The sequence below is a fragment of the Globicephala melas genome, chromosome 13, assembly GCF_963455315.2.
Source record: "Globicephala melas chromosome 13, mGloMel1.2, whole genome shotgun sequence".
In the NCBI taxonomy this organism is placed as follows: domain Eukaryota; kingdom Metazoa; phylum Chordata; class Mammalia; order Artiodactyla; family Delphinidae; genus Globicephala; species Globicephala melas.
Window position 1 is genome coordinate 86,475,637 of NC_083326.1, and position 13,258 is coordinate 86,488,894.

General features: G+C 47.2%; 1 protein-coding gene across 1 annotated transcript in view; it reads right to left on the minus strand.

The window, feature by feature from the left end:
* Positions 1 to 13,258, minus strand: part of SLC15A4 (solute carrier family 15 member 4) — a 93,011-nt gene that overhangs the window by 1,508 nt on the left and 78,245 nt on the right. The window lies entirely within an intron of this gene.

The window sequence follows — 13,258 nt, forward strand, 5'->3', positions numbered from 1 at the left end:
ACTCCTATTATTTCTTCTCCCCGCCAAATGTACAACTTGTTAAAGAAATAAACCGTCTGCTGGTCTAGAAGGAAAACTATACACTGTCGGCTTGTTTGCCTCTTGGTTTCTGGGCTGATCCACAGTCATTCCTAACAAGGGAAACTTCCGGTCACCCATCCACTGTCATCTCCATCAGCAGTTCTCAGATGTGAGCATGCTCGGGGTCACCAGGAGAAAATGAGCGTCCTGACGTGTTCCAGGGTGATGCAGATGCTGTTTCCCCCCCTCCCCCCAGTGAACGTCCAATTCACATCGAAGGAGGAGGAGAGCCTGGACATTGAATGGAAAACTGTGTTGATCTCTCGTCTGGGGTAAAGGTGTACTTTTATTCTGATTATTTTTGCATTTGTTGTTGTTTGAAGTTCCAGTGGGATTGTGGTTCCTTTGGCTGGTTGAGGGAAGAGAATTTGGGGGTTGAAGACAAGAGAGTGATGTTTTTAAATAAGTTTTTTTTTTTTAATTTAAAAAATTATATAATTTTTTAACAACTTCATTGAAATATAATTGCTTTACATTGTTGTGTTAGTTGATGCTGTATAACAAAGTGAATCAGCTATACATATACATATATCCCCGTATCTCCTCCCTCTTGCGTCTCCCTCCCACCCTCCCTATCCCACCCCTCTAGGTGGTCACGAAGCACCCAAGCTGCTCTCCCTGTGCTATGTGGCTGCTTCCCACTAGCTATCTGTTTTACATTTGGTAGTGAATATATGTCCATGCCACTCTCTCACTTCGTCCCAGCTTACCCTTCCCCCTCCCCGTGTCCTCAAGTCCGTTCTCTACATTTGAGTCTTTATTCCTGTCCTGCCCCTGGGTTCTTCAGAACTTTTTTTTTTAGATTCCATATATATGTGTTAGCATACGGTATTTGTTTTTCTCTTTCTTACTTCACTCTGTATGACAGACTCTAGGTCCATCCACCTCACTACAAATAACTCAGTTTTGTTCCTTTTTATGGCTAATATTCCATTGTATACATGTGCCACATCTTCTTTATCCATTCATCTGTCAATGGACACTTAGGTTGCTTCCATGTCCTGGCTATTGTAAATAGAGCTGCAGTGAACATTGTGGTACATGACTCTTTTTGAATTATGGTTTTCTCAGGGTATATGCCCAGTAGTGGGACTGCTGGGTTGTATGGTAGTTCTATTTTTAGTTTTTTGAGAAACCTGCCTACTAATAACAGCCTTATTGAGACATAGTTCACGTAACATAAAATGGACCCATTTAGAGTGTACAATTCAATGGTTGACAGTGGTGCATCACATCAATTTTAGAAAATTTTCATCATCCCAAGAAGAAACTCCATACTCATCAGATTTGCTCCCCATTTCCCCACCCCCTCACCAGATTCCCAGCCCCAGGCAACCACTGATCTACTCTCTGTCTGCATGGATTTGCCTGGGGGTGGTGTGGGGCTAGTATCTGTATCATTATGGGAGAGTCTGTGAGAAGCCGATGGGGTTCATATATTGTTACTGTTTTTTTGGGTTTTGGTTCTGGCCGCGACGCATGACCTTGTGGGATCCCAGTTCCCCAACCAGGGATTGAATCCGGACCCTCAGCAGTGAAAGCACGGAGTCCTAACTACTGGACCGCCAGGGAAGTCCCTGTGAGTGTTTCTTGTTTGTTTGTTTTTGTTTGTTTTTGTTTTCGTTTTGCGGTGCGCGGGCCTCTCACTGTTGGGGCCTCTTGCGGAGCGCAGGCTCAGCGGCATGTGGGATCTTCCCGGACCGGGGCACGAACCCGCGTCCCCTGCATCGGCAGGTGGACTCTCAACCACTGCGCCACCAGGGAAGCCCCCTGTGATTGTTTCTTAATCGAGGCACCAGGGGAGCTCTGTTCTCCCACAGCATGGCTGCACGTGTGTTGTAAAACAGCCTGCAGTACCTTCTTTTCTGTAGAAACCACGTCCACGCCTAAAGCAAGCTCCCTGCCTAGCCAGCTCAGGTATTGCTTTACAAGAATCAGGCTTCAGATCAAGAGAAGGAGGACTGTGGTTGAATCTAATGCTGGTTGCTTCACTTCTGCCCCAAGTTCAACTCTAAAAAAGGCCAGCTGGCGTTGGGCAGATACCTCCGCGGTGCACTGGGGTCAACCGAGCTACCGCGGTTCTGAGCGCCTGAGACAGTGAGGCTGTTTGACAACCGCCTCCCTCAGGGAGCACACGCCATGGTGTCGGCAGAGCTAAGAGGCCGTGTTGGGGGGACCAGTGGGTCCCATTTCCCCGGGACTGTCCTGTTTTTAAAACTGGAATCCTCTCAGGAGAAACAAGCTGCTTGGCCACCTGCTGGACATAAGTGACTCCAACTATCATTAAAAACTTTCCGTTGGTCACTTCAGGCGATCAGGGCCTCATGGTATCAAAATGTCTCTTTTATTGTAAACGTAAGACTCAAATACGACCTCGCCTAGGGAGGGACACAGCTCCAGTATTGCCAGACCCTGAAAAAAACTGGGAGGTTCCTCAAGGACGTCTGCTCTCCTTCCTGCATCAGCGCTGCCCTTCCCGCCAAGCCCACCTACCCTTGGGATGTGAACGTGGGACCCCACTGAATGAGTCTGTAGGTGTCTGACCTCTGACTCCCTAGGATGGGTGTCAGCTCCACGCTGCACATAAGGTCCCAAGGGAGCTGAGTGTGCACCATTTTAAATAAGGTGCTGCCTTTTTACGGTGATGTGAGCCTCTCAGACTGCCAGGTGGACAAAACAATCTTTCCAGATAGACAGTCTGCAGTTCTTCCTTCTGCTAAAATGATCAAGTAGAACAAGGGTAGCTTGGCTGTTGGATGCTGGTCCCCGATTCATGTCACATGCACTACTGAGCACCTGCTGTGTGCCTGGTTTGGGGAACACACAAAGAATGGAGTAATTAACAAGACCTCAAGGTGCGGCCAGTCAGAGGGTGGAAGCAGAGAAGGGGGCAGTTAGTTAAGCACAGGATGGCGGGGGGATCGGGGGGGAGGGCAGTGCCTTCACCCCCCGTTGCCCTATGTTCCCACCAGCTCGTCCACGCTCACCTGTAGACTCCAGCCAGACTGATGGCCTCTCAGAACACAAGGCTCTGAAGAAACAAACTGTCCTTTCTCGTAAGTGAGTAGATCTTGACTAATATTACGGTTGACCCTGCACAACGCGGGGGTTAGGGCCCCGACCCTCCCTGCACTGGAAAATCCAAGTAGACCTTCCAGTCCACCCTTCTTATCCGTGATTCCCAATCAGTGGATTCAACCAACCCTGGATCTTGCAAGACTGTAGTATTTACCTTGGAAAAAATCCGCGTATAAGTGGACCCTTGCGGTTCAAACACATGTTGTTGAAGGGTCAACTGTAATATTTATTAGCATTAATCTTTATTGTGATCAACAATAGTGTATTAACATTATTTGAATAATATTAACAATAACTACGAGAACAGTAATAATGAGACTCCATTTAACAAGTCTGGGTCAGACTGAGTATTAAACATCCTTAGTGTGTGTTGTTATTCACTCACAACAACCGTCTGAGGCATGTGTGTTTCCCCCCATATCAGAGGTGAGGAAACAGGCTCAGAGCATCCTTCTCAAGGTCAAGACTAGGAACTAGCAGAGCCACACTCAAACCCGTGACCGTATCTCCAAAAACTGTGGTCTTGATTATTACACTAATACAAGCTTCACATATATTTTCTTGTGTTAAAAATGTAATCAAACTGACCGAAAAAAGGCAATTCAGGCTCATGACACAAAATCTAGAAAACTAGAAGAAATAAAGAAAAAAAAATGCCTCTGGTTCCTCCTCCCAGAAATAAAAATTAATAACTCATCTTACACACGCTTCAGTTTTTCTTCAAATGGTGGACATAATTTTGCACGGTCCTATTCATATTTTGAAAGTATACTGTTATAAACGTGACTTTTTTTTTTTTTTTCGCTTCTCCCTCCCTCCCACCCTCCCTATCCCACCCCTCCAGGCGGTCACAAAGCACCGAGCTGATCTCCCTGTGCTATGCGGCTGCTTCCCACTAGCTATCTACCTTACGTTTGGTAGTGTATATATGTCCATGCCTCTCTCTCGCTTTGTCACCGTTTACCCTTCCCCTCCCCATAGCCTCAAGTCCATTCTCTAGTAAGTCTGTGTCTTTATTCCTTAAACGTGACTTTTAAATTATTTTTCCACTTTTAAAAGTAGCCCAAGAGCATTGTAAACAGTTTATAAAAATGACCGAATTCACCCCCGTTGGAGCTTTGGTGACGTCCTTCTAGGTTTTTGCCCTCCGATGTCTTTTTTTCTTCCGCGGTTGAGATCAAAGTGCAAAAATTGCTTTTTAAGTATAATTAACAGGGAAAGTTACGCAGCCTTCAATCGGAGGTGATAGGGCTCCCATGTGCATGGGACAGACGGTGGGCTGCATGAGGGGACCCCTCGGGGCAGGAGGAAACTGGGCACTAAAATCCAGCCCAATCTTTGCTTGTCAATATACCTGCACCTGGAGGAGAAGCTTACGGCTCTCCTTTGAACAAGAATACCATCTGCTTGCCAAGCGGGCAGCCTGGGCTGCACTTTCCAAGTGGAGGCTACAGTTTACATCTTGCCCTTAACGGCAAACGGAGCCCTGGAAGATGAGGTGAAAGGAATCAAGGTGATGGCCAGCCTGCTTCAGTGAGTAGCCTGCCTTCTATGACGGTGATGAAGGAGTCGCTCATCCAGACGAACTGTTCCATGGCTAATAATGACACAAGCGGCCTAAAGGCCACAGAACAGCTGTTTCAAGGCACTGGAGAGCACCTGCAGTTGAGACAGGCTGGGACCTGGGAGCCGGGGCCTTTTGCTGCAGGACTTGCACCTGGACACACGTCTCCTCCAGTAACAGATACAAAGAAACTATAAGGGACTAAAGATAACCGTGCATGAGCAGTTGGGGCAAATTATGGACAACAAGATACAAAAAGACCCCCCCAAAAAAAAAATCCAACTGCCGCTTCTGAAGAGCTAGGAGCAAAAGCGGGGGGTCGGGAGCCAACGCAGGGCCGCGCAGGCCCCCTGCACTCAACACCACCAAAGGGGTGGGCAGACCACCTGAGCCACGCCTCCAGCCCGACCCCTGGACACACCCCTCCCCTCACCCCATATAATGAGCCAGCTGCCCCCCGCCCTCGGGGAGTGAGCGAGCAAGGGAAGCTGTTACTTGTTCCTGCTCCCCCCGCTGCAGCAGGGGCCCCAGTAAAGCCTGGCCTGAATTCCTTGTCTGGCCTCTAATCAATTTCTATTGATTAAGGAGGCCAAGAACCCTGGTCGGTACCACGGTGATGGAGACCGGAGGGCAAAGATCCCGGGAGCGGGTACGGGCACAGAGGTGAGCCCCACATCGGCCACCAAGCTCTCTCCTTGGGGTGTTGTCCACGCACACTGTATTGCTCAGAGGCTGAACCAAACACGACAGCCCAGAGCTTGCAATAGGCTTACCGGGCTGGATGGACAAATACTCTGTCCAGGACACCAGAGGCAACAGGGAACTGAGGGTCTGAAATTCCTGAAATAAGAGATTTGCAGGGAAGTGAGTCCAGTAAACAATTTCCTCCTCAGGAAATTTCCAGCTTCTCAACTGGACGTGAAGCTAAGAAAGCAAGCCAGGGAGGTGTTAAAGGCTAAGCTGTTATGTGGGTGACCTCCTAGGACTCCTTCTGGTTCAGGGCCACCCTGGGAGGATGTACATCCCCAGGCACTCCCTGGCGTCTATGCAAGTCAGCAAAGTGGGATTTGGTAAGAAAAAGCCTCAGGTGCTGGATCTCGGAAAGGAAAGCAGGTGAAATCGGGCACACGCGGGATGGTACCCAGAGACAGGGATCCAGGCACTCTCCACTGTAAGTATTAATCAAATCTTCACACAGACCTTTGCACAAGTTTCAACTATGGCAGAAGAGTGGTAGCTGGGGCAGGGACAGCTCTGATGCGACACTCAAGGTGGCCAGGGAGGTCAGAGCAGGCCACTCTGAGGACATGTGGCCTGAAGCATGGGATTCCCTAGAGGCATTAGGATGTGATCTAGATAAAACACCAGACAGAGGGAAGCACAGGTGCAAAGACCCTGCACAGGGAGGTGAGCGCACGGCAAGGACCAGCCACTGAAAAAACATGTGGCTGGAGAGATTGCTTTCCCAGCAGCAGAAAACGGGTTCATGCATATAAAAATTCACTCTCTCGGGCTTCCCTGGTGGCGCAGTGGTTGCGAGTCCGCCTGCCGATGCAGGGGACACGGGTTCGTCCCCCGGTCCGGGAAGGTCCCACATGCCGCGGAGCGGCTGGGCCCGTGAGCCATGGCTACTGAGCCTGCGCGTCCGGAGCCTGTGCTCCACAACGGGAGAGGCCACAACAGTGAGAGGCCCGCGTACCGCAAAAAAAAAAAAAAAAAAAAAAAAATCACTCTCTCTTCCCTCACAACTGTGGAGGACACAGCTCTACTGGGGACAGAGGCCAGAGGCCCAGATAATATATTGGCTTTTAAAATGCACATGTTTTCCAAGTTCTTTATTCAAACCTTTGGCCAAATAATAATGTTTTGGGTTGCTCTCTGCATCTCAAAATTTCCACCTGGAAGAAGCTAAAATGGGGTGGTTTTCCTAAGTAAGTTCTTCTAAACACCAAACAAATAAACAGAAAGAAACCGCAAGGGCTGTGACAGTCAGCTCCTGCTGCAGGAGTTCTCTGAGGTGGAGATGCTCACTTAAACGTTTGGATCTGCAAATGAACTTACTTACAGAACACACAGACTTACAAACATAGAAGACAAACATATGGTTATCAAAGGGGAAAGGGGGGGAGGGATAAATTAGGAGTATGGGTTTAACAGATACACACTACTATATATAAAATAGATAACCGGGACTTCCCTGGTGATACAGTAGATAAGACTGTGCTCCTATGCAGTGAGCCCAGGTTTGATCCCTTGGTCAGGGAACTAGATCCCACATGCATGCCACAACTAAGAGTTTGCATGCCACATCTAAGGAGCCCGGGTGCCACAACTGGCAAGCCGCAAGTAAGGAACCTGCCTGCCTCAACTGAGACCCGACACAACCAAATAAATTAATTAATAAATATTTTTTAAAAATAGATAACCAACAAGAATTTACCGTGTAGCACAGGGAACTACATTCAGTATCTTGTAATAACCTATAGTGGAAAATAATCTGAAAAAGAATATATGTGTGTGTGTATATATATATCTGAATCACTTTGCTGTACACCTGAAACTAACACAATATTGTAAATCAACAATAGCTCAATAAATAAATAAATAAATTTGGATCAAGACTTTACAGAGTAGAACTAGGAGAAGAGGAAAGTCAGGTCATCCTGTTACCATTCTCTTTGAGACAGAACATTAGGTAATGTTTCAAAGAATGAAGCAAATTATGGCTTTGTTTTCCAATTTATATTCTACCGACCAAAATGTTCTGTCCAAAAAGCCTTTTTTTTCCTCTGTCAAAGAGGGCATTTGGGTGGAAAGAAATTACCAGACTGTGAAATTTCATTGATTCAAAAACTTGAGGTTAACTTCGGGGTCCAGATTTACATTTTCTCTCATTTATGTTGTCCTCTAAGTGAAGGGTGGGTTTGGAAGAGCCAGGCCGTGTTGAACGGTGAGATCTCAGGATGCTGTGACTTTCAGAGCTGCGCTTCAGCCGTGGAAAGAGAGAGTCATTACATGAAATGACTGGATATAGTCAGGAAAACCGGGGCACAGACAGGATGAAATTCATTCATCTGTCCGTTCAATAAATACTGAGGACTTTCTATGAATAAGACACTCGTCTATGTAGTTGGAACAGTAGACAAGTAGACAAGAGGAATATACTTGGAAAGTATATTCTTAGAGGGAAAATACATAAACGTGAGCTAAATCAATGAGATGCTATCAGACTGTGAAAACACGGTGCTATGAAGGAAATAAACAGAGCCGTGAGGAGTCATTGGACGCCATGCGTGGAAGGGCACTACTTTCCACAGAATTTAGGAATAAACCCAGCTATCCCTGGGTAACAGGGTTCCAGACAAAGAGAACGGAAGGTGCAAAAGCCTGAAGCAAGAATAAGCGGATGGCTGTATTAGAGAACTAGAAAAATGCCAGTGTGGCTGCAAGGCAGAGGTTGCAGGATGAAGTGGTGGAGGATGATGCCAGCCCAGAATGGCATAGGAAGGGGAGCGGGCAACGTGGAGGCCTCTGGAGGCTTCTGAACAGGAGAGTGAACGTCCCTGAATCGTGCTGAAAAGGTTGGTAGCATCATCGCGAGAGGAGAGCTCTGGGGAGAGCATCCCATCCGGATGGGGCTCATTCCACCCTGTGCTGCCTTCCTTCTTTTTCTCCTCTCACTTCCCCAGGTCCATTTTGGTGCCTCCTTGGAAGGAGCTATTGCAAAATTAATCACTCGCTCCCACATCCTTGTCCCAGATTTTGCATCCGGAGGAACTCAATCTGAGATGTAAGACCAGCAGGATTTGCTAATAGGTCACATCTAGGGTTAAGGAAAAGGAACGATTCTGGGATTTGTACTTGTGCAATTGGCAGGTAGTCTATCCATTTACTAAGATGATGATTGAAAAATTAAAAAAAAAAAAACTCCAACAAATGACATCTGTAGAAATTCCGTGGAGGTTTGAAGCCCAATCGTAGCAGAATGCTGGTTCTGTGTGGGATCAGGATCGCAGTATCAGGGCTGTGAAGTCAGCGTAAAGCAGCCGTCAGCCCTCTTCAACGTGTCGGTGTTTCTGCTGTGTGTTTTGCCTGTTTTTGGGGGGTTTTTTTTGTGTTTTTTTGCGGTACGCGGGCCTCTCACCGATGTGGCCTCTCCCGTTGCGGAGCACAGGCTCCGGACGCGCAGGCTCAGCGGCCATGGCTCACGGGCCCAGCCGCTCCGCGGCATGTGGGATCTTCCCGGACCGGGGCACGAACCCGTGTCCCCTGCATCGGAGGCGGACTCTCAACCACTGCGCCACCAGGGAAGCCCTTGTCTGGTGTTTGAATAAGTAGTATTCTTCTCTCTCCACCTCCCCTTGGATCTTTTTACCCGGTATAAATGAAGCGCCTTATCCCAGTGGAGTCCACAATCAGTTTCACACCCAGGAAAACAAATACAAATTGCTGCAGACCCTGCAGTTACATAAAAATTTTAGGACTAGGATGACTGGGATGCAAAGCAGTGTTTCAACACCTACAAGGCATTTTCCAATAAAGGAAGATCAATTACATGAAAAAGAAAATTGTAAGGGGGCTTCCCTGGTGGCGCAGAGGTTAAGAATCCGCCTGCCAATGCAGGGGACACGGGTTCGAGCCCTGGTCCGGGAAGATCCCACATGCCGTGGAGCAACTAAGCCCGTGCACCACAGCTACTGAGGCTGTGCCCTAGAGCCCGTGAGCCACAACTACTGAAGCCCGTGCGCCTAGAGCCTGAGCGCCACAACTACTGAGCCCATGCGCCACTACTATTGAAGCCCACACAGTCTAGGGCCTGTGCTCTGCAACCAGAGAAGCCACCGCAATGATAAGCCTGTGCACCGCAACAAAGAGTAGCCCCTGCTCACCGCAACTAGAGAAAGCCCACGTGCAGCAACGAAGACTGAACGCAGCCAAAAACAAGAAAACAAGTAAAAAAAAAAAAGTTGTAATCACCCAGAGTCAAAGTTCAGAAGTAGCAAATGAGATGATGTTCCTCGTTTCTACCCTAAATCACTCTTCCCTGTTTGTATCAAGGACACTCGTGGCCTCGGGTGGACATGGAAAGTTCTAGAATCTTCTGCTTCTTAATAACTGATTTAAATAATAAATAAACGACTTTATATAGTAAAAGCAAATGGGCTTCCAATTTAAACAACCTCAAGATACAAAAATTTATTTCTGGTGGAATGGCTTTTAGGCCACAAACTCAGGTCTGTAAAGTAATATCATTTTCTTGCTTATTTTCTGTAACTGAAATTAATTTTTCTCATGAAGTCTTTTACCTTTAGGGACAAGAGTTTAATTTCAAGCAATTCGGATTCTCCTCCTTGCTCCCCAAGGATGCATCTAAGTTCCAATAGGCTGAAGTAGTGCCATGAAATTATCCTGGGAGTGGGGCATGGGGACCATATCTAGTAGGGCCCCCTGTCCATGCAGGGGTCATTCCAACACAACCTTCCTCTAGGTCCAGCTCACGTTCAACTTACTCCCAAACTGCTCTAGAATTCCCCAGGATCATTCTAGGGCCCCTACTCCTTACCAGGTCTGAGGAAAACCTAGTGGGGCTATGAAGACTACTCCCCACTTCCACGCCACTCGTGCATGCATCAAAATCCTTTGCAACAAACCACTCTGGGGGGTAAGGGAAGTCTTTGAGGTAGGTGTTTAGGTATGTCTGCCTTAACAGAAATTAAATGATGGTAGAAAAGCTAAGATGCGTGTCTCACAGACTTGAGTTGAAATATTGAAATCTGTATTTGCTACATTTAATTTTTTAACATGGCATTAATCAGTCTCCTTCCTCAAAGCTTTGCTCTACAAAAGGACCCACCAGAAGAGTCTTCAAAGAGGAAACATACATGCCATGTTTCGATTTTGCCCTACACACAATATTCAGGAACGCCGCAGTATACAGAGCAAAGTACACAGAGTTACAGCAGGCAGGCGGAAGCACAAGGTGGATTCTAGATAGTCAATGCACGTTGGCATGTTTACCCTTAGCTCAACGCTTAACATGTAGGATGCCTCAGGAGACCTGAATGAATGGGCAAAAGGCGAAATGAGAGCCAGTCTAGGTAAGCCGTTGGCGCCCGATTAATGTTTTTGTCGAACATTTGTGGGAGTCTGATACAATACGTCCCTTCTTCTCGCACATGGTGGTCAAGGCAAAGAGTCAGGAATCAGACAGACCTGGTGCAAATCTGATTCTGCCACTTGCACGGGTTAGAATGTACAACTCAATCCTGAAAGAAATCATGGTCTTGCACAAACTTGTAAATGCCACCATTCTGTTTGATTTGTAATTTCAGTTGGGTATGGCCCAAATTAACCTTCCTTGTTATTTTTAAGGAAGACATACTGATGTCTCAGGTATAATGATGGTGGTGATGATGATGATGATAACAGTAATAATAATAACAACTTCTGGGAGTCTGAATAATGGCTCCCCAAAGATGCTGACATCCGAATTCTTAGAAGCTGTGAAAACTTTAACTTACTTGACAAAAGGGACTTTGCAAATGTGATTAAGGATCTGGAGATGGAATTGAAACAGGAGGGAAGGGGGCGGGGCACAACCTTTAAAAGAATGATACGGCCATAGGACATAACATAGACTGGTTAGAACCAGCTAGGTCCAGGATAGCGGAAGATTCGACTTCCGGTGGACCTGGAGCCTCATTATACGCTCATCGTAATGCGTCAGCATCTATATGACACACCCACCAGCGCCATGACCGTTCTGAGGCCGACCATAAAAGGCTAAAAGTGGGCGGTGGCTAAAATCTTGGAAATCCCCACCCGTTCCCCGAAATACTTGGAATAATCCTCCACTCATTGGCCTATGAAACTACCCAGCCCATAAAAACTAACCACTCCGTATTGTGCAACCTCTCGCCTTCTGAGATGGCCCACACTCTGTGTTTCTCCCAAGGCCGTTCTTGCCTTTTGAGACGGACTGCATTCTGTCTATGGAATGTGTACCTCTCTAAATAAATCCACTTCTTACCTATCACTTTGTCTCTCACTGAATTCTTTCTGCCATAAGACTTAAAGAACCTGAGCTTCATTAAATCCTGAGACCAGGTGTGTGATCTCAATTAAAAGACCGTGGGTTCGAGTCCCAGTCTGAGTTTGCACGGTTTTAGAAAGTACTACCCAGGATTATCCAAGTGGGTTCAATGTCATTGCAAGGGTTCTTCTAAGGGAAAGAGGGAGACGGGAGGGATACAGAGAAAAGGATGTGACAGGGAAGCAGAGGTCAGAGCAATGCAAACAAAAGGTCATGAGCTAAGGAATGCAAGGCTTCCTCTAGAAGGCAAAAGAAGCAAGAAAACGATTCTCCCCTGCAGTTTCCAGAAGGAACACAGCCCTGCCTACACCTTGACTTGAGGACTTCTGAGCTCCCGAAATATAAAAAACAGAACCAAAACATTTGCGTTGTTTTAAGCCACAAAGTGTGTCACTTGTTACAGCAGCGAGAGGAAACTCATACGTGGCCTCGTAGGGTTGTTATGAAGATTCGATGCTAATAGAACAAAGAACATTGAAAACTGCGTATGTATTGGGTCTGTTCCAAGTGCTTTAAACATATTAACTCATTTATTCCCTAGAACAAACCTATGGGGTAAGAGCATTACTAGTGCCACCCTTTTGCATATGAGAAAAGTGAATCACCAAGAGGCCCAGCTGCTTCACGAGAGTCATCTGTCTGTTTAGGGGGTAAAGTCAGCACCGGAACTGGGCATCCTGGAGCCAGTGCTAAGCCCCTAACCACGGCACCGCACTGCCCCTCACGCAGAACAGCATGCAAGCCAGCTGCTTAGCACCGCGTGCCTGATGAGTGTTAAATAAATGTGAGCTATTCGTGAGTTTGATCTGATGTCTCTGAAACACTCTGTAAAAACCAGGTGTGCCACTCGAGCTCCCTGGCAGTGCACCTGGCAACAGCCCCAGCTGTTAGGATCACTGAGCCCACTGTTTGGGAAAGATCTTAAGCTCCATTTCAATTTTGAAATAAAAGGTCAGAACCAAAGAGTCAGCCACAGAGAGGCTACCGGTATGAATCTCCGCGTAATTGCAAACCTGCCCTGTGGGCCCCCCCCATCTTCCCTCCCTCCCCTAATCTGACACCCTGCATCATGTTCTTGAATCTATTTTCTCTCTTTGGTTAATTAAAGACAAGCAGATTGTAGGAAGAGTCCTGCTTCTTCTTGAGCGACCAATGAGATGACCACTCCTCTTAGCCAACAAACAACACTCCTGCCCCCCAGGGCTGCTGAGGACCCCAGGCTGCTCTGGCCAGGTGGGCAGGTACTGGGCCACCAGATGGTGAGGGAGTGAGAAAAGGACTGGAGAAGCTGAGGGCTCTGTTTTCTAGACTGCTCCCTCTGTCTGTGTGTCTGAGACAATTCTGTGTGTCCAGAGTTTGGGCAGACCACATATATGCTACATTGCCAATCATGCCTGCCCTGACACATACATGATAATAACACAGATCCACCTGTTCTTGCT